Below are 21,294 nucleotides of genomic sequence, written 5' to 3'. Positions count from 1 at the left end.
TTATTAATGCAGGGAAAGTCCCTGTAAATCATTACAATGCATTAATTTGATAACAATGCAGGAGGTTTGGGTTATACCAGAAAAAAAGCCCACAATTATGTATTGTTGTCTGCCAGTCCTAGCATTGTCAGCACTATGTTTTGACTGGGTCATACACAACCATAAGAAACTGGCTTAGAACTGCATTCAGATGTGGGCTGAATATTATGAAAACATACCTTGAGTATGCCAACGGAATTAATATGCTTTGTCCATTATATTTATGTTTTCCCGTTAAACATTGAAGCTACTCCATTGTTGATCATGCAAGTAAGTTGGAGTTTTGTGAGCTTTGTTTGTGCATTTTCAGTTTTATTTTCTCAAGAGCAACTCAGATAGCAGTAAACTCTGTGCTCAGGAACCTTGTGATCAGTACCGTGTAATTTTAACCCATGGACACGTTCTCTGTGGACAGATGAAAGATTAGGGCACATATGGTTTAAGTTCATGTTTGACATAACAATTTATCACACTGCCCCCCTTGGAACTTATTTTTTTCCCCTTTGCTCTGCTGTTTTGTTCTCAACATCCTGAAGCTTTCAAAAGGATTTGTGTGCAGTAACCAGTGCAGGATTAACATGTGCCAATTTAGTTAAACGATATTACTGAGAATGACATGTTTACATTGCACGTCATTAGAGCAATAATGAATGAGATCAGTTCTCGGTCTTTTCATGCAACCTGGACCTAATTTGACATGAATTGATTAAAACATTTCCCCAAGTATAAATAAACGCCAGTGCCCTTGGATTCAGTGGTATTTGCAGAATAAATATTCACCTCCAAAGCACTGTGGAGATACACTGATGTCTCCTCTATGCTGGCATAATGCAGGCATCCTGAAACATGTAGGGTTTTTTTTGGTTGGTTTGGAAACAAAATTCCCCTGTTATTGTCAACCCATTTTGACCATGAGTGTGGTCTGTAGAGTGGTGGTATCTAAAGAAAAAAAATCAGCAAAAATACACACCATAAATGAGACCTCCAACCCACAATAAGAGCAGGAGAAAAACACATGGCACAAACAGAACTACATGTTCTGTTGTTGTTGTATTTGCAGATATGCCCTCAATGGATATGAATGAACATGTGTACAACCCTATTCTCCCATTCCGGGCCCCCAGTCTCACATGACCCTGGACACAGAACTCACATTTTCACCATGTGCATACAATTAACAAGGCAACTTAATATTTAAATTATTACCACAAGCAGTTTAATTTAGCTCTATTAATATGATAGTAGCATGATGGGAAATCTCCTCTCCACTGAGGCTAGTTTAATTCTATGTTGTTGTAATTTTAACATTTGGCAGTGGTTTCAGTGGCTGGGCTCCTGTCTCGCCCTTGCTAGGAGCTCAGTGGTTACATTCCTTTTCTTTAAAGTATATTCTGATTCCTCGCCAATATGCATGGGTCAGATATGTGTCTACTCAGATAGTAAAAGAGCTGTGAATCATTTATTTTTAAAATGTACTTAATATGTACCCTTACATCAAAGGAGCAAAACTTGCTGTGAGATAGGAGCTTGCTGCCACTCATGGAACTTAAGCTTGTTGCATGTTGATTATGATTGAGTATACGAGTGGTATAAAAATTGTGTGCCACTATTGGTGACTTTCAGCAACATTTCCCACTCCATAGGTTTTACTCATGCTTTCAATCAAAATTTATCCTTGTGAATGGATAAATTCAGCTCCTGATTTTTAGATCCTGTGTGTGCCTGTATGCATACACCACATAAATTAGGGAGTACTAAAATTCTTTCACAAGTCTACCAGCTACAAGGATCACAGAAAGGTTACAGGACAGAAGGAGGCCATTCGGTCCATCGAGTCCCTGCTGGCTCTCTGCAAGAGCAGTCCAGATAGTTAGTCCCACTTCCCCGCCCTTTCCCCGTAGCCCTGCAATTTTTTTTCCTTTCAAGTACTTGTCCAGATCCCTTTTGAAAGCCAAGATTGAATCTGCCTCCACCACTCCCTCAGGCAGTGCATTCCAGATCATAACCATTCGCTGTGTAAAAAGGTTTTTTCTCATGTCACCTTTGGTTCTTTTGCCAATCGCCTTAAATCTGTGTTCTCTGGTTCTTGACCCTTCTGCCAATGGGAACAGTTTCTCTCGATCGACTCTGTCTAGACCCTTCGTGATTTTGAATACCTCTATCAAATCTCCTCTCAACCGTCTCTGTTCCAGGAAGAACAACCCCAGCTTCTCCAGTCTATCCATGTACCTGAAGTCCCTCATCCCTGGAATCATTCTGGTAAATCTCTTCTGCACCCTCTCTAAAGCCTTCATATCCTTCCTAAAGTACGGTGCTTAGAACTGGACACAATACTCCAGTTGTGGCCGAACCAGTGTTTTTTAAAGGTTCATCATGACTTCCTTGTTTTTGTACTCTATGCCTCTATTTATAAAGCCCAGGATCAAGTATGCTTTTTTAACCGCTTTCTCAACCTGCCTTGCCATTTTCAATGATTTGTGCACATATACCCCCAGATCGCTCTTTTCCTGTACCCCTTTTGGAATTGTGCCTTTTAGTTTATATTGCCTCTCTCGTTCTTCCTACTGCAATGTATCACTTTGCGTTAAATTTCATCTGCCACGTGTCTGCCCATTTCACCGGCCTGTCTATATCCTCTTGAAGTCTATCATTATCCTCCTCACTGTTCACTACGCTTCCAAGTTTTGTACCATCTGCAAATTTGGAAATTGTGCCCTGTATGCCCAAGTCCAAGTCATTAATATATATCAAGAAAAGCAGTGGTCCCAGCACTGATCCCTGGGGAACACCACTGTACACCTCCCTCCAGTCCGAAAAACAGCCGTTCACCAAAACTGTCTGACTCCTGTTACTTAGCCAATTCTGTATCCATGCTGCTACTGCCCCCTTTATTCCATGGGCTTCAACCTTGATGACAAGCCTATTATGTGGCACTTTATCAAACGCCTTTTGAAAGTCCATATACACCACATCAACCGCATTGTCCTCATCTTCCCTCTCTGTTACCTCATCAAAAAACTCTATCAAGTTAGTTAAATACGATTTGCCTTTAACAAATTTGTGCTGGCTTTCCCTAATCAATCCATACTTGTCCAAATGACCGCTAATTCTGTCCCGGATTATTGTTTCTAAAAGTTTCCCCACCACCGAGGTTAAACTGACTGGCCTGTAGTTGCTGGGTTTATCCTTACACCCTTTTTTGAATAAGAGTGTAACATTTGCAATTCTCCAGTCCTCTGGCACCACCCCTGTATCTAAGGATGTTTGGAAGATTATGGCCAGTACTGCCCCAATTTCCACTCTTACATCCCTCAGCAACAAACATTATTATATATTTCAAAAAGCAGAATTTCCCACGTAATATCATTCCAATTAAGGATAGGCCCGCCTATACTAAAGCTGTGTGGAGCCACTCACCTGAATCCTGAGCCCTACAGCCAGATAGCATGCTATACAATGGACGGCTCCCTATTCCAGCTGTCACCCTAGGTGAATTGATGCTGGCACCAGCTAGATTGGCAGATCAATTCCCTAAAGGATCAAATGAAAAAAAAAGTATCTTTAGGAGAAGTTCATATGAAGAGACGTAAAGACAGATGGAAAAAGACCAGGATAGAGGCTTTGCATTGCGATAGGAATCTGAGAGTGCACTGAAACTTGAGGCCTCCTGTTCTGGAACTAAAACTGTACATTGTATGAGCAGCAATGTCAGCACAAAATGAGTGATGCTCAACAGGGGTTCAACTTGCTCACACAGCAAAATCTCCTGAGCACACAGTGGTTTCAATTTTACTATAATTTGCCACCACAAATGTAGTGTTAAATGTAGTGTTGAAAACAAAACAGAAATTTTCATTTAGCGGACTGTACCACTGCAGGCAATTAAGGCATCGCCCCCTCTGCCTGATCAAGTGGATGAAAAAGATTTCGCGGCACTATTCAGAGGAAAGCAAAGGAGTTCTGCCAGTGATCAGGCCAATATTTAACTCTCAACCAACACCACCAAAAACAGATTAACTGGTCATTCGTCTCATTGCTATTTGAGACCATCTTGTGCACAAATTGGCCACCAGAGTTGCCTACAAAACAACAGTGATTACACTTCAAAAGTAACTCATTGGCAGTGATGCACTTTAGGATGTTCTAAAGACGTGAAAGACGCTATATAAATCCAAGTTCTTCCTTTATGGCAATACTCAGAGCGCCACAGAGAGAAAATTATCTTCACAAATTCATTGGTCTACTAAGCTATTTTTGCTGGTTGCAAGTTCAAGTATGTATTTGGAACATAGAAACAGGTGTAGGGCATTCAGCAACTTGAGCCTGTTCCGCCATTAATTCAGATCATGGTTGATCTTGATGTCAATCCTATTTACCCGCCTTTGATCCAAATCTCTTGATACTCTTACCTAACAAAAATCTATTGCTCTCAGTCTTGAAAATTTCACTTGACAAAGCAACCAGAGCCTTTTGAGGAGACAGTTCCAAATTTCGACTACCCTTTTGTGTGAGAAAGTACTTCCTGATTTCACTCCTGAATGTCCTCACCCTAATTCTAAGATTGGTGGCACAGCCAAAGCATTACACCAAAACGCTTTTCTAAACAAACACATTTTTGAAAGCAAAATTCTATCCCCAAAGAGCTTAGAGTCTGATAGTGAGATCTAAAGTAATTTTCATTCAATTTAGAACAAATGCTAATAAATTCAGAAGGAACAATGGCTCCTTTTAATGAATTGTGGGGTCCTTGCTACCCTGCATCCCTTGTATTCCTTATAAAATGGCAGACATACTGAAAAACATCATTTGCATGCAACATTTGCAGTACTGTATACAGCTATGGAATAATATTCCTGGCCCCATGACTAAATTCAGGCACAATTTGTACCAACTTTACAACATTGCCAGAGTTTGAATGAAATCAAGCCCACGGTCTTCAAACTAATATGAAATATTCGTCTCCATTTAAGATAACACCATAATATACATGTTCCTAAATTTGTAAGTCCATGCCAAGTTTAAAGCGAGGAACTAAATTTAAAAACATACAAAAATTAGAATCCTCTACAATGAATACAGTGAAAACATTGGGACACATTGACCCCGATATTTATGGGGAGTGGGGGGAGCATGTTTGCAGCCGTAAAACTCGGGAATGCCGGCAACGCAGAAGTCCTGCCAAATTTAACAACAGGACCTCATTATCATTTTTTAAATCTGATTCCCGCCTGGCAGATGGTCAGATTTAGAGGCTGGCTGGACAGGAAAGCCTGCCGTATAAGGCCGTAGCCCGGGACCCTGTAGGACGGTCCCCAGCAATCGGAAAAGAGCGGGGCATGGAGTGGGGGGAGGGCTCGGAACATGGCAGGGAGGGAAAGATCGGGGCATAGTGGTGGAGGGAATATCGCGGGAGCAAGGCAAATCATGGGTGATCAGAAGATCACGGTGATGGAGGCGGATCGTGGGGGCGGGGGGGGGTGTCGGCAGATTGTGTGAATTGACAGATCGCGGGGGATTGGCAGATCAAGAGGTTCAGCAGATCACGGGGGGGGAGGGTCGGAAGATTGAGGGGGTGGCGGATCCCTGCCCCTCCTCCTCCTGAAAAGCACATCTGCTGGAGCCAGCTGTTCCCGCCTCACTTTATTTGCCCTCGGAAACCCTGCCCGCAGCCATTAGATTAAAATGGTTCCCAAAATCTGAAGAACGCAGCCTCATTTAAATATTATAATAACGGACCCGCCTCTCCAGAGCAGGTTACTCAGATGCCCCCAAGCCTGCCATGGTTAAACCAGAAGTATCCTCGTTGGGGCGGGTTGGGATCGGGTTTCATATATTTACCAATTTAACCCCCCCCCCCCCCCGCCCCGCCCCTGGCCCCTGACCCTCTCCTGCCCATTGTATAAGTGAAAGTCAGTGCTCGTTACACCATTTGTAATGCTTTCCTTGTGGCTTTTTCTTTGCTATTCAAGGGAAGGGATACATTTTTTTTAAACCTCCTCTTCCATACTTAAATACTACATTGTACAGTTTCTCCACATCCATATCCACTCTATCGAACCCTTTCATAATTTTAAAGACCTTTATCAAGTGTTCTCTTAGTCTTCTCCCTTCCAGAGAAAGGAAACTCCAGCCTGCTCAATCTTTCCTGATATGTGTATTGTTTAGACAGTCAAGCTTTTCATTTTGAACAGAAGGGAATTCGAGGCTTGCTCCTCAAGCATTGTCCATGTCTGAATACCGTAAGATGGTAGCCAATCAATGTAATTAATGTCTTTGTTTTCACATGCCTTCACGGATCTTGAAAGAGGTCAATGAAATTCTCTGACACAGATCAAAGCATCAAGCATCCTGGGCTAGAGTGGTTTTGATTGACAACTATGTCTGAGACAAGGTTCCACACAAGAGATTATTAATGAAAATGAAGCGCACAAAATTGGAGGTAACTTTGTGACGTGGGGTGTTAATTGGTTGGAAGGTAGGAGACAAATAGTAGGAATAAAGGGAAAGTTCTCTGGTTGACAGGATGTGACAAATGGTGTTCCACAGGGATCTGTACTGGGGCCTCAGCTTTTCACCATTTATATTGATGACTTGGATGGAGGAAGAGAGTTGTATATCTAAGTTTTCAGATGACACTAAGTAAGGAGGCACAGGAAATTGTGAGGATGGGAGCAGGAGGTTAAAAAGGGACACAGACAGACTATGTGAGTGGGAAAAATTATGTGGGGAAGTGTGAGGTCATCCACTTTAGACCCAAGAAAGACAAATTGGAATATTTTCTTAATGGTGAGCGACCAGAAGCTGTGAAGGAGCAAAAGTATTTAGGGGTCCATGGACACACATCACTAAAAGGGGGGGGGGGGGCACAGACTCAACAGAAGATAAGGTGAACAGACAATCTTGATTTAGCCATTTTGCACAGTGGTGATGATTATGTGGAGATTTATTACCTGGACCGATAGTGGATGTAACTCGTGCCATCAAATTCAAGAGGTAGTTATATAATTTTTTTGGCAAAAGAAGCTGGATCGTGTTTTGAGTGATATTAGTCCAGCAGAAATTCTACCTCAAGTCTCTTATAGAACTCAAAACACTACAATGCGCCCCTCATATATGGATTGAAAGATTATGAAAATGACTGAAATACATCATCTGATGCATATTTCGTCACATAGGAATAGGAGTGGGCCATTCAGCCTCTCGGGTCCGTTCCGTCATTCAGCCAGACAATGACAAAAGCACTGCTGGTGACCACCCTGTAGAATAAACAACCCAGCCACGGCATCATTGGAGCCATAGAAGTCCCTCTCATCAGGAGCTTTTGCTGGGTGCCACTGATGACAAAGTGCCTCTGTGACACTTGCATTGGGTCCACTTTATTGGAGTTAATATGAAAGGAGCATCAATCCCACCCAGAAAAGTGAGATTGGAGTTTCCTTGTTCAGGTAGTTGTTAAGGTCTCTAAGTGGAAAGTGGTTTCCTTAGTCTCTTTGATTTTTGGGTCTGCACCAAAACCAAACTCCAACTTAGATTATGCGGCCCGACCTGCATGTTCTGTTTTTATCCCAACTTAGATTACTTCATTTATGCTGGCCTTTAGATGAAGGATAGTGAAGAGGAGGTTTCTACATTAAAAACTGTGTTGCTTCAAGCAGCATTACTTACATACTGTAAGTAACATTGTAACTGCAAAGAAGAATCAAACTTCCAACACCAGTGGGGACTAAATCTATTTATACTCGTGATGCTATTCCTGATGCTGAGATGGAATAGAAGACAGAACAAATAGTGTTGTTTGAAATTGCAGTGCACATGACCTACCAAATATTGACGATTTTGGCGCCGAATGCCGTAAGTCAGACCATTGAGCGCCCCAATCGTTCAGTAGCAATTTGACGCCAAATTAACTGGGAAACATTATACTATGTAATGCACTATTCATTATTCTGATGCTAAGGAAGAGCTGTGTGTAACTGGCTTGACGGCTTAAGGCCACGTGATCTTATCGATGTAAATGGGGACATCCTGATGTCAATTAGAGGGCATTTTCTGATGCATGGGCAGTTGCTCTGAAATAACTGGCCTTCTTTCTCTTTTCTATATATCTTTAACTGTGACAGAGGAATTTGCAAGTGACAAAGTATGATACCTAAAATGTGACACACGAGTAACAGATTTTTATAAATATAGGTGCAACAGTTTCATAGAATCATAGAATGGTTACAGCACAGAAGGAGGCCATTCGGGCTCATGCCGGTTCTCTGCAAGAGTTAGTCCCACTCCCCCGCCCTTTCCCCGTAGCCCTGCAGATTTTTCCCCTTCAAGTTCTTATCCAATTCCCTTTTGCAAGCCACGATTGAATCTACCTCCACCACCCTTTCAGGCAGTGCATTTCAGATCATAACCACTCGCTGCGTAAAAACGTTTTTCCTTATGTTGTCTTTGGTTCTTTTGCCAATCACCTTAAATCTGGGTCCTCTGGTTCTCGACCCTTCCGCAAAGAGAAGAGTTTCTCTCTATCTACTCTGTCTAGACACCTTATAATTTTGAACATCTCTAACAAATCTCCTCTCCACCTTCTCTGCTCTAAGGAGAACAACTCCAGCTTCTCCAGTCTATCCATGTAACTGAAGTCCCTCATCCCTGGAACCATTCTAGTAAATCTTTTCTGTAACCTCTCTAAGGGCTTCACATCCGTCCTAAAGTGTGGTGCCCAGAATTGGACACAATACATCAGTTGTGGCCGAACCAGTGTTTTATAAAGGTTCATCATAATCTCCTTGCTTTTGTGCTCTATACCTCTATTTACAAAGCCCAGGATCCCGAATGCTTTTTTAACCGCTTTCTCAACCTGTCCTGCCATCCTGTCTCTCTGTTCCTGCAATCCCTTTAGATATGTACCCTTTAGTTTATATTGCCTCTCATCGTTCTTTCTACCAAAATGTATCACTTCGCACTTCATGGCATTAAATTTCATCTGCCACGTGTCCGCCCATTCCACCAGCCTGTCTATGTCCTTTTGAAGTCTATCACTAGCTTTCTCACTGTTCACTAAACTTCCAAGTTTTGTGTCATCTGCAAATTTTGAAATTGTGCCCTGTGCACCCAAGTCCAAATCATTAATATAAATCAAGAAAAGAAGTGGTGCTAGTACCAACCCCTGGGAACACTACTGTATATCTTCCTCCAGTCTGAAAAACAACCGTTCATCACTACTCTCTGTTTCCTGTCTCTTAGCCAATTCCATGCTGCCACTGCCCCTTTTATTCCATGGGCTTCAACTTTGTTGACAAGCCTATTTTGTGGCATTTTATCAAACGCCTTTTGGAAGTCCATCTATACCACATCAACCACATTCCCTCATCAGCCCTGTCTATTACCTCATCAAAAGACTCCCTCAGATTAGGTAAGCCTTTAACAAATCCATGCTGGCTTTCCTTAATTAATCCACACTTGTCTAAATGACTGTTAATTTTGTCCTGGATTATCATTTCTAAAAGCTTCCCCACCACCGAGGTTAAACTGACTGGCCTGTAGTTGCCAGGTTTATCCTTACACCCTTTTTTGAACAAGGGTATAACATATGCAATTCTCCACTCCTCTGGCACCACTTCTGTATCTAAGGTTGATTGGAAGATTATGGCCAGTACCTCCGTAATTTCCACCCTTACTTCCCTCAGCAAACTAGGATGCATCCCAACTGGACTGGGTGACTTATCTACTTTAAGTACAGCCAGCCTTTCTAGTACCACCACTTTATCAATTTTTAGCCCACCCAGTATCTCAACTACCTCCTCTTTTACTGTTACTTTGGCAGCATTTTCTTCCTTGGTGAAGACAGATGCAAAGTATCATTTAGTACCTCAGCCATGCCCTCTGCCTCTATGAGTAGGTCTCCTTTTTGGTCCCTAATCGGCCCCACCCCTCCTCTTACAACCATTTCCTTTTTCACTTTCCCTCTGAACGTTCTATATTCAGTCTGGTTCTCCCTTGTATTATCAACCTGACATCTGTCATACATCCCCTTTTTCTGCTTCATCTTACTCTCTTTCTTTTTCGTCATCCAGGGAGCTCTGGCTTTGGTTGCCCTACCTTTCCACCTCATGGGAATGTACCTCGGTTGTACCTGAACCATCTCCTCTTAATGTTTAATGTTCAAATTAGACTCTCACATACTGTCCACTTTCACAATCTTCTATAGATCCCATGGGGGCTAAATTGGGTCATGCAGAGCCTGTTGTGTAGGCGCCACGCGGACTCCTTAGCCCTGAAAATGGTGTCCAAGATGCATGCTCACACTTGCGGCGTGACGTGCGCAGGATGCCATATTGGTAAAGGCGTTTGCACATGTGCACCTAAAGAGCGCCGGCAGCGTAAAGTGGGGAGATTATGACCTAAATCTGTGCGCAACGCTGATTTAAAGGGATCGCTGCTATCTTGGAACTCTACGCTCCAGCCAACACATGGTCTTAACCTCGCACAGCTGAACAGGTCTTAAACGGCATAGAGGACGCCCCCCCACCCCCCAACCAGCATTATATAAAGGCATCATGCAGGAGTTACAGGTTGCTGGATTATTGCTTCTGGCTGCTGATGCATTTCTGCCTGTTCTTGGAGGTCTTCTATTCTTGAATACTAAGACTAGGGGACATAGACTAAAAATTAGAGCCAGGACTTGCAGGAGTGAAGTTAGGAAACACTTCTACACACAAAGGGTGGTAGAAGTTTGGAACGTTCTTCTGCGAATGGCTGTTGATGCTAGCTCAATTGTTAATTTTAAGTCTGAGATTGATTGACTTTTGTTAACCAAAGATATTAAGGATATGGGGCTAAGGCGGGTATATGCAGTTAGGTCACAGATCAGCCATGATCTCATTGAATGGCCGAACAGGCTCGAGGGGCTAAATGGCCTCCTCCTGTTCCTATCTTCCTATGTTCCTATGTTCTGATAATAAAGTTTCAATACTCTACAGGGAATGGGCTGGCTAGCTGACAGGCAACACCAAGGGCACTGGCAGGGGTGGCAGGGGTGGGACAGGAATGCAGTCATCCTGAGAGAGGACAGCAGGTCCATGTTCCGTGGAGTCACTGCCACTTGCTGCCTCCTGTTATGCGCCACCTTCTCCTGCAAGAAAGCGGAGCGTGTGTTGGTGAGTGTCCTGCAAGATGTTTGGGTGATGTGGCTGCCATGGTTGAATAGCTGCCAGTGAGTGTGACCTGTGGGTGTGCGGCTTGCAACAGTGATAATGTGTGAGGGTGAGAGGAAGCATCTGATTGGAAGAGTTGAGTACTGATTGAAAGTGTTTGTTGGTAGGTGGGTGATGGGGGGGTGTAGTGCGTGGAGCAGTGGATGTGGATAGTGGTGCAGTTGGTAGGAGATACCACTTAACAGTTGAACTAACTCATCTAGACCACTCATGTCAAAGCATTGAACTGAATCCATGTTCGTGGTGCTCCTGGCATTGACCTCGTTCCCTACTTTTTCCCACAGCCTGGGGAGCATATATCTAGAGGGCCTCTTCCCCCCCCCTGCGGATATAGGATTCCCCAACCTTCTGTCCACCTCTTGTACCATGGCCTCTAGTGCATCAGCAGAGAACATTGGTGCACGCTCTCTCGCAGGCCTGGTACAAACTCAGATTGGCAGATTGGTGGGGTCTAATGTGCAGATTGGAGGGTGTGGGATGTAGTTGCGAGCAACCTTTATTCAATGTTTTAAAATAAATCAACAGTTTTTAAACATAAGGACAAGACCTGCATCTGTGTTTCACGTGTGCGATTTCTGATCTCCGTTCAGACCCATATCTTATATTTTGAAAATATCAGAGTTCTGCAAACTTTGAGCAGCAAGTTGTCGCTCATTAAAAATTCCAGAGTTCCCATCATCACCATGCTTCACTATATTGCAGCACAGATTCGCTTCAGAATTGACTTCCAACACTTCCTGCAGCCACAGTGCACCTCCCCTTTAAGAGTGCAGGCTGCCTTTAAGTGGTGCTAGCCACTCCCGATGTCTGGGCCCCCTGCTGGTGTGTGCAGCCACTCACGGAGCAGGTAGTGCTGGCTGCACGCAGCAATCACTGAAATCACCAGGCAGCACGAATGTTACATGCTGCCTGCATCTCAACGGCAGGGCGCGCGGGTTAATCGTGCACCGTGATCCCAGCGCCCGTTTTCGGGAGTTAAGCAATTTAACCCTCTATAACTTTAATTAACTTTGGTTCAATGTTTTTAAGAAGTGTAGTATTTTCTCCTCCTCATTCAACCATAAAGATAAGCAATGACCTTGTGCAGTGACTCAGTCAGTACAGACTGCAGACACCCACACTGACATCACCATGGAGTATCGCTGCCACAGAATACACCACTTAGGATGTAATTTCTGGTCAGACAGATGTTCCAACCACACAGTGAAGGGGGGGGGGCGCAGAAAACTCAGGAGAAACATCCACAAGCCTGAAACAATAACACACTTATTACCTGGAACGTCAGTAGATCTGCCCTTCCCCAAATGATTCTGCAAGCTGTTGGAGACACAGACATAAGCATATTTGAGTGACATGCTGCTGTGCAAATTACTGCAGTAGTCATGCACGGCACCATGCAGACGAGTGCTGATTTTCAAAGTGTTTCAAAAAAGTTGTTTGTGATTGGGTCGGTAACCAGAGGACACATATTTAAGGTAATTGTCAAAAGAATCAGAGGCGAGATGAGAAGAATTTTTTTTACATGGCAAGTTGTTATGATCTGGAGTGCACCACCTGAAAGGGTAGCAGAAGCAGATTCAATGATAACTTTCAAAAGTGAATTGGAAAAATACTTGAAGGGGAAAAATTTGCAGAGGTATGGGGAAAGGGCAGGGGAGTGGGACTAATTGGATAGCTCTTTCAAAGAGCTGGCACAGACACAATTAGCTGAATGGCCTCCTTCTGCCCTGTTTCATTCTATGATTCTATGTGGACGTTAGGAATATTTTTTGTGCTCTTCCTAAAAACTATGAACCATGTGTTTGATTAAATTAGCCCTGAACCTCATTCCTGGGCTGCTGGAGTTCCTCACTGCTCCTCCTCCCCCCATAATTAAGGTGTATAATTCTTCTTCTGGAAGATCCTCAATGGCAATGTTTTGCAAGATAAATCACGCTCAAAATATTTTTCAGATCTTTCTTAGGCACATTTTAAAGAGCTCCTCCTGACTGTCTAGACATTGAAAGGACATCTTCAACATGCTAAACCCATATTCAGTATTCCAATTAGAGCTGTGTCTTTGCATACGTTTGGAAGAGATTTAAAATTAAATGAACTCACCACATTAGACATGTTTTGACATCATAGCCTCAAATATTCATCACACAGAGGAACGAGATAGAATGAAGATGTTATGCATAGATCCAGGATAATTCATCTGCATATATCTAATGATTTCCAATTCTTTCTGATGTAAGTACTTTAAGGTAATATAGAAAGGTACATATAATCTCATGTCTACCATATGGTGTCGAGCAACCTTGATAATCTAGCAATGACAAAATAATGTTGCTGAATCTTCAGGTAGTGGAGTTCAGTTCAATCATACCGTAAGTAAAGACATACAAGTGACCTCATGAACTTCAATATTGACTGACTAGATTCTAGCATTAACCCTGAAAGGTGCCTGGAAGCAGCCCAAAGGACAAAATTTAATAGGCACTAGTAATGGAGCTAAAATTACTGACTGAGATTCTAAATCACTCCCCACACTGATCAGTCAGACACCTGCGTATATATATATAAATATATATATATATATATTTTCTTCACTCATCAATTTTCTCCCCTGTTCTGAAGGATTGAGTCCAAACTGTGGAATGGTTTTATGGGACCTGGTTGTCCTCTGGTTCTTCCCACAAGTACCCATGATTCATATGTGAACCTTGACAGCGAATGGAGATTGGTTATTTGACCACAGACGGAAGCACAGTCGAATCTAGTCCTGTCCTCACTTCGCACACGTATGCTTCCAGGAAGAGTTACTGGACAGCTATCAGGAACAGGAGCTCTGGCTGATTTTGCTACCTGAACCCAAGAGCACTGAGGTCAATTTGTAGTGCCCCTCTGAGATCAGCTAACTCAGGACTGACTGAGGCCTTCCTGATCTTTATTGCTAAGTTACTCACTGAGTCATTAGGGAAACCAGCATAAGTATTACAACAATATTCTCCATTGACCAGCACATATACAAAAACATCTCTCCAATTTATTAATATGCACAGACAGTGTATGTAACATTAACCTACATTAACTCCTAAATTCAGTCAGCCTACATTGGAAGATGTCAGAATTTTGGGGGCATAGTTTCTTAAACAATAATTTAACAGTTCCCATCTAATTGCTTTGTAGTTCCTTTTGAAAAGACTGTACAGCAGTTGCAATTAGTCACTGCTTTGACTCTCCACACTGTCTCAATTGTTGTGGACACACTGGTTGGAAATACTGATGTCATATGTTAAATATCTCTGGTTATTAGAGGAGATTGGGCATGCATGGAGATACTTGAGATGACTATAGTGGAGGTTTTTGTTTCCCAAACCCTTGAGATTGTGAAATGTTAAATTATTAAAATGTAGGCAGCCAAATACATGCAAATATTAACAGACAGAGTTACTTTGTAATGTCCAGCCATCTGCCCCCACACATACACAAATATAAACTAGGCCCACATTTCTCATTTGGAAAAAAGCATATGTTTTTTAAACTAGTTATACTTAATCTGATTATTGTTTTAAGTAAAGAGGAAACAATGCAGAAAATAATCCATCTCAGACTAATCTCAAAGGACACCTGGGCACTGAATTATCAGGAAAAAGCTATTTCTTGCAATGATTAAAAACTTCACTTATTGACTAACTCTCAAAACTTCTTTGAACAATGCTTGATCTTTGACTAGAGGGCAGCTTGTTAGCTTCATGACATCACTCACCCTATCATTCGGATCGTTCTGCTCATTACACAGCTCATCATACAACTCCGTGGGGCAAATCCAGTTTGGACACAGACTGAAAGAGAAATGTTCGCAGTGGGTTTCATGCCTGTTAATTTGAGTAGAGATGGACCACATTCTAACATCCAGGACCAGCCACATTAACGTTAAGCAAATGAGCTCCTGGCATATGCGACACCCATAGACGCAGCTCATGGCTTTGTGAGTGGGAGATGCATTGAGCTAGCTGTAGGGTCTGAAGGAGGAAGGGTTTGTGGAGTTGGAGGTATGATTTACAGTGCAACAGGAAAGAAAATGGAACAGGCCGAAGGATCAGCACCGAGAGTCCCCAAGGTTCTCAGACATCCTGTTCGAGAAAATGTTTCAGATATCTTCAGCACCCAAGGACACAGGCTCCACAGAAGAGTGGTCCAAAGTGAATGGGAGGAGGTAGCTATCCATGTCAGTGTCACAATAACTCCCAAAGTACATGGTTTCAGTGTGCATGAGGTTCAAGAATGCAATGGTTGGTCCAACACCACTCTCAAGTAGGACTGCAAAGTTTGCAGATTGTACTCTTCCAGTCCCCTCACACCATATTCCACTTATTTGAATGTTTACCATGAATGGCCATTGTGCCACAGGCCACCTTTGACATCCTCGACAGCTACCTACAAAATTGCCTTCACTCACTAGGAAGGTGAGCTCTACTTTGCATCCTAACCGAGGCTGCTGCATGATACATGCCCACGTTATCACAACTCGTGTTGCCTGAATAATGGCTCTTATCTATTCCTGTATCTGCTCCTAACAATGTGGCCTTCTTATCTCTACTTCTATCTTTTCAGGACAAGGTGGCACATAATCACAGACACCGCGCAACAATCGCCAAACAGGAGGGTTCCCTCCCAGTCGGGGAACACTTCAGCAGTCATGGACATTCATCCACCGACCTTCGGGTAAGCGTACTCCAAGGCGGCCTTCGAGACACACGACAACGCAAAATCGTCGAGCAGAAATTGATAGCCAAGTTCCGCACCCATGAGGACGGCCTCAACCGGGATCTTGGGTTCATGTCACGCTACACGTTACCCCACCAGCGAACAAATTTTATCTGTTTTTAATATAACGGGTCAGTTGCTGTCTTTTCTATGTTTCTACCTCTCTATCTCTGTTTTTTTTTGTTTGTTGTTTTTTTTGGTGATTTGTATATTCTGAGACCTGGCAGGTAACACCTGTCTGTCTGCACACTGATTGCCTTGGCAACGGGCAGTTGAAAAAACTGTCTGTAATCACCAAGCATTGTTCTGTGAATTATAAATGCGATTTCATTTCGAGGATTTCATTTTCACATCGTTCACCTGACGAAGGAGGAAGCCTCTGAAAGCTTGTGAATTTAAAATAAAATTGCTGGACTATAACTTGGTGTTGTAAAATTGTTTACAATTGTCAACCCCAGTCCATCACCGGCATCTCCACATCATAATCACAGAGAACAGACATGGAAGGAGGGCCATGTAATTACCAGCCCCTCATTTCTTTTCAAGAAGTGACACTTGGGCTACTTGACATGAAGGCTGTGGAAACAATGGAAGCAATTTTGTTTTTGTGTGATTGTGTAAAACGGGTGATAGTGAATCGGCAGCCTGTTTTACACTATCACACCAAGTCAAAATTAGCACCAGTGAGTGAGCTGTGCCCTGACAGCAAGAAGCTGTCTATTATGCTTTCAAAAGCCTAGACCTGCAAGCTTGAGAGGCCAAGCTAGAGGGGGTGAGCCTGCAATAAAGAATTAGTAGTGGCATCTTATTATTATTTTTCATAAACCAAGGAGCATAGGAATTTGAGCATTTTCACTGTGAAAATTGTATCATATTCATTAATGTATTTTATGAAAAATAAACCAGTTTGTTACTTTGAAGTTCTGCCTCTTCCCAATAGAATGTTTCTCAATCTGCCTTCTATAAAGAACAGAGAAGGCTGGTGGAGACATCTGAAGCATTTCATTGCTGGTATATGAGTAAGGGTTCATGGTTATGATCCCCAGGTCTTGCTATCATTGGATAGATATAGTGCAGTAAAATGCGCACTCCAGATCAATGAAAGTACAAAGTCCACAGCAGCCACTTCTATCGGGATTTGACACTAATCATTCGCTGTTACCATGAGTCAATTACAAAGGTGCCGCTTATAACACGTTGAGCATGCTCGCTATTTCGGGCAGCTGTTTTCGGATTTTGTACTCCTCCAGCACATTTCAGAAACCTGTGCACTGCACAGGCTGGAAAGAAAGAGAAGAAAATATTAATAAACTGACTTTTATCACATTCTCTTTTACATTGTATGTTTCACAGGGTTCTCGGAATTCTTACAGCTCAACAACAACTTGCATTTATATAGCGCCTTTAACATAGAAAAACGTCCCAAGGCCCTTCGCAGGAGTGTTATCAGACAAGAATTCACATGGAGCCAAAGAAGGAGACATTAGGACAGGTGACCAAACACTTGGTCAAAGAGGTAGGTTTTAAGCAGCATCTTAATGGAGGAGAGAGGTAAAATATTACAAATATTACAAGCGCAGTTACAATTAGGTTCAAATAGTGAGCAGAAGCTGTAATTTCGCGTATTCTGGAAAGAAAACGAAGAAGCATTTTTAATTAAAAGAAATTTTCAGTAGTTACAATTTCAGTGATATGTTCTCTCACGATTTACCCTCCTTTTCTTATAGTGTTAGAATCGGGTTAACAGCAATGCACCTGCTATAAGCAGTGAGGACTGTACTTTGCCCAAAAAGCCTGAATAATAAGGATCTGTTGGCTAGTTTACCATGAGGACATCACAGCTATTTACAGAAATCTGCCCTCATCTGACATCCATACAAATTCACTTCCACCAGGAGTGATGAGTAACACAGATATAATATTCCCACAAATACCTTTGCTGAAAAAATGTAACTGAAAAACGGGCAGCCGCCAATGGAAAATCAAAGTGGCACTTTTGGTCACCCCTTGGACATGTAATGTCCACCTGATGCAATTTTCAGGCGTGCTTGTAAATGGGCGCAGAGCATACCCGTCCGAAACAGGCACCCAAGCTCTGCTCTTTCATACCAGGCAGCGAGCGGTCTAGCCAGAATCCTTAAAGGGACTGCTGGAGGCTGCTTCAAACGCGGCCGAGGACTTTTTTTGGCGGAATTTTAGTGGTGCCACGAGGAGTAGGAATGCTCCTCTCGGCCCCACAAAAATATTGCGGCTCGCTGCCAGCTGCCAACTGCTGCACAGCCCCGCCCGCCACCCCTTTTAATACCGATTTCTGGCTCAGCTCGCTCATGGAGCTGTCGGATTTTTGGTCCACTAGTGTGGCCCACAAGCACTTATTGAGCGCTCAGCAGCTTGATCAAATTATCCTGAAAATAGCATGGGCCTCCTGACACTGGCTTCATGCCCATTTTGGGCGGAAGTTAAAAATCACCCCCATTATATCCTGGCTCGGGTGATTTCCAAGACTATAGCGAGCCATTTCTGGAAAGAGGTGGCAAACAGCTCATGTGTCCTAAAGGGGAGCTTTAAAATGCCTTCATTTAATAGCCCTCATTAACAAAGTTTAAAAATATCATCCGAGTCCGTTTGAATGTCACAAATAACCTATGGAATGTGTTATCTCTTTGCAATCCTGAGTTAGTCGGTCAGCTTACTTGTGGAAAGAGAAATCCTATTCCATGAGTTCCCATAGATTACCTTCTATTTCTGTCACTGTACTCACCTCTGTTAAACAAAGAAAACCAGGAGTATCCTAACAGTTCACTGGCCGACATTGCATCAATCCTGTCAATGTTAGTTACTAACATTAGCAAAGACATGTACCGAAAAACATTGATTGGCAGTTGCTGCTGTGTACAACTGAGTTGTGATTAGGAATTTGTTGTTGTAACCTTTTCCTCTCTTTTATTTTAAAGAATGGAAAATCGCACAGAAAGCATGGCTTCACAGAATCCAAAGATCTTCATGATCTTTCATAACAAGCTTCCAAACCCTACCCACACACAAATCGTACATTTACATCTCCACAGCAAGCTGTGACCATTTTGAAGCGAACACGTAAATCATATGACTCAGTTTTTCCCTTCCTAGGTAGCTTCAGCTGTTCTGCACATCACCTTTTAACAAACAGAGAGATGTGCCAATATTCAGCCTTGACTCTCTCTTATCATATCAGTCCTGCTTGCTGACGGTGCACTGAGAAATTATGGGCTGGTATTGTGATGTAATCTGTGCTGATAAGAGCTGAATGCTGTGGGTTTATTTTCAATGCCAGGTGCTGGCGTAGTCCTATTGTGACATAGCAGATAAACAAACTTTGTCAGAATAATCAACATTTAAAAAAAGGCCAGTCCAATCAATGATTTCTTGAGGTTCTGCATTGTGTACTAAAAAAACAGTATGGGTGTGTCTGAGTGTTTTGTACTGCAGGGTTTTTAAAAAAAATGCTTATTGACCAGCTGCTTCCAAATTGGGTGATAATAATAATAATTTACAAACTATCTTTTGCTATGTAATGCAATGCCACATTAATTGTATGCAAGTGAGGAAGATTAGAGCCTATGGCGGTGACAGCTGCTTTTTCCTGTGTTATGTGTTCTAAGCATGATGTTAGTCTAATTCGAGCTACTTCCTTTTTGCTCACTCAGGCTGAACCTGATGGTTCACAACCTCAGTGTCCTGTTTGACCCAAAGCCCATGGCCTAGCTACCATGAAGACTCCCTACTTCCAATTTCAAACATCACCTACTTCCATTCCTACTGCCACTGAAACCCTTTCACCTCCAGGCTTGACTGCTCCAATTCTCTACTTAGTTGCTTCTCAAGTTCCACCCTACAAAAACTATAATGCGTCCAAATCTCTGCCACCTGCAACCTATTTCACGTTAAGTTCTGCTCCCCTACCACCTTTGTCTTTTGCCAACCCACATTGTCTCCCTACCCCCCAGCACATTGAATTCAAAATATATATGAAAAGAAGGGTACGAAAAGGACATCAGGCCCATCAATGCTCATCCTTTCCATTAGATGATGCAACCGCATGCACCCACCTATCCAATTGCTGGTAATGCAAGCTCCTGGGGGAGATAAAAAAAATTTGGGTAAGTCCTTCCTTAATTTTCTAAGGAGACCACAGGAAACCACAGCTACTCTTCACACTTCACCAGATGTACTTAACTAACAACCCCTCCCCTTACCCCAACTTCTGAGTCCCAATTTGCTTAAGAACAACGAGCTGTACAGGATGGGCAATGACCATTTCCACTCATTGAACCAGTCACAAAGGTCACTTCTTACTCCTCCCCCCCTTTATCTTTCATACCTTCAGCTGCCCTTTATGGGAAAGATGTATAATTGCCCTCTTGAAATTTATAACATCATCATCTTCCATGATTTTTGACAAAACACTTCCTATCAGCAATGCTCTTGATGGATGTATGCAAGTGCGGAATTGACCCTCATGTCACATGCACTAACTACTCTACTTTTAACATTCTCAAAGAAGGCAAGGAAATTTGACAAGCAGGGTTTTTCCCTTCTAAATCCATGCCTACTGTTTCATATACGGTATTAAGAAAGAACTTGCATCAATAAAGTGCCTTTCATGACCGCAGGATGTCCCAACGCGTTGAACAGCCAATGAAGCACTTTTGAAGTGCAGTGACTGTTGTAATGCAGGGAAATGCAGCAAACAATTTGCACACAGCAATGTCCCACAAACAGCAATGAGATAAATGACCAGATAATCTGTTTCAGTGATGTTGGTTGAGAAATAAATGCTGACGAAGACATTGGTAAAACTCTTTTGCTCTTCTTCAAATAGTGCCATGGGATCTTTTATGTCCGCCTGAGAGGATAGACAGGGTCTTGGTTTAGCATCTCATCCAAAAGATAGCACCTTTGACAGCGCAGCACTCCCTCAATACTGTATTGAAGTATCAGCCTAGATCATGTGGTCAAGGCTCTGGAGTGGGGCTTGAACTCACAACCTTCAGACTCTGAGGCAAGAGTACTACCATTGAGCTAAGACGGACACCAAATGACCTTTTATATACTCCTCTACCCTACTCCTTATTATGGTTTCCATTACCTCTCCTTCTTTTGATGTTAGGCTAATGAGGCTGTGGTTGTCTGGGTCAGATTTATCTCCCTTCTGAAACATACATAATATATTTAATTGCTTTCAATCTGGCAGAAGCTCTCCAGTCCTCAGTGATTCTTTCATGACTATAACTAATCTCCCCACAGATTTCGTCCC

At 42.6% G+C, this 21,294-nt stretch overlaps 1 long non-coding RNA gene across 1 annotated transcript; it reads right to left on the bottom strand.

Annotated features, from left to right (window-relative positions):
• Positions 1–294: 294 nt before the first annotated feature.
• Positions 295–12,585, bottom strand: LOC137324164 (uncharacterized). Its single transcript, XR_010963522.1, has 3 exons — positions 12,520–12,585; positions 3,457–3,570; positions 295–444 (listed from the first exon to the last, which is right to left on the bottom strand). It is a non-coding gene; the product is annotated as an uncharacterized lncRNA (long non-coding RNA).
• Between the last annotated feature and the right edge of the window lie 8,709 nt (positions 12,586–21,294).

The sequence above is a fragment of the Heptranchias perlo genome, chromosome 8 (genome assembly GCF_035084215.1).
Source record: "Heptranchias perlo isolate sHepPer1 chromosome 8, sHepPer1.hap1, whole genome shotgun sequence".
NCBI classification, from domain to species: domain Eukaryota; kingdom Metazoa; phylum Chordata; class Chondrichthyes; order Hexanchiformes; family Hexanchidae; genus Heptranchias; species Heptranchias perlo.
This window is presented reverse-complemented; position numbering and strand designations above follow the sequence as displayed.